The sequence below is a fragment of the Poecilia reticulata genome, linkage group LG17, assembly GCF_000633615.1.
Source record: "Poecilia reticulata strain Guanapo linkage group LG17, Guppy_female_1.0+MT, whole genome shotgun sequence".
Taxonomy (NCBI): domain Eukaryota; kingdom Metazoa; phylum Chordata; class Actinopteri; order Cyprinodontiformes; family Poeciliidae; genus Poecilia; species Poecilia reticulata.
In genome coordinates, this window is record NC_024347.1 from 8963108 (window position 1) to 8964576 (window position 1469).

Below are 1469 nucleotides of genomic sequence, written 5' to 3' on the forward strand. Positions count from 1 at the left end.
ATATCAAATCTAATTAAAAACATAAATAAGTGATCAGTTCTTTACTGTTATGGTCTGTAAGATATATTTATTCTCAGTACTAGATGTGGTCTCAACAAACCCATGACACTTCAACAATATTATTTTACCTTTTATCTGGAAATAGTGTCTGTTTATTCTTGCCATACAGTCTCTGTCAAGTTCTTTTTTAAACTGTGTAACTTTCCCACTTGAAAAGGAATGGATGACCCCACGCAGACTCTTAATGACAGGGATTTACTCGAAGGATCAAACAGTTTGTCTTGCTTTTACTTCCATTTATTTCAGTGTATAGACATGTTCACCGTTGATCCAGAGGATTCAGTTAAAAACCTTTAAACAAACCCAAAAAATAATTACTAATCTGTGTAAATTAATTTCACTCAATTACAAAATAAATGGCAAATTATATAGGTAAATACCAAGCAACAAAGTAATCAAAATTAAATACACAAGTAACTAAACTTATGTTAACTTTAAACTTAACTTTAAAGTGCATTTCAAGTTAATATTTATATTTACATTTCATACATTTCTTAACATACAAACATAACTTCTCAACATTAATAATAAATATTTATTATAAATTTAGCTTTAAATTATTTTTTGAAGTTGATGATAAATTAATTAACAGTTGAACTTGGTACCAAATCCATTTCATCAACACAACAAACAACTTAATCATAAAAGTCCATCAATCAATGAACGGCAAGTGTCACCGCCGCAATCCACCACTTCAGTTCGCTGTCACTAATGATCCGATCGGCCAAACTGGAATGTAGACACTTTTGCGGTCCGATTTCATATCAACACMGTTTATTTCTTACCGGCTGCCTCTCTGCTCATCAAAAGATCATCCAGTTGTACACAGGTTGGATAGGATCTGTGATTTAAAAGTCCGCAAACTCCTGTCCTCTGTTTGGCGGCTCTCATTTGCATTTTCTTTTTTTTTTTTCTTGTCCGTCCCTCTTTTAGGTGCATGGCTTTTTTTTCCATCATTTTTTTTTCTTTTCTGATTTGACTTCACAGTCTCTGTATTAATTATTGCTAGAAAGGTCTTGCCATACCAGTTTATTCCTTTGTATTTACTTTAGTTTCTCAGTTTATTCTTGCATTTTGTTCTTCATTCATATCCATTTAGTTTCATTTGATTATTATTATTATTATCCTCTTGGTTTATTGCTATGTCCACTTTAGTTTATTTCCTCTTGCTAAATTGATTTTATCGTTTATTGACGCTCATCATCAGTAATCTCATCACCTGCTGCTCTGTCTAATCATCATGTTTCACATCATGTGTTGATTTTTTCACTGTTCAGCATCAGATTCTCTGTTTTTATGCCATAATTCACATCTAGTTCGTCGCTCCGTTTTATGTCCCGTTTCTCCTGTTTCAGAGTTTTGCTCAATGTGCTCGTCGTGTTTTTAAGCCCCTAAGGTGCAGGGCGGTC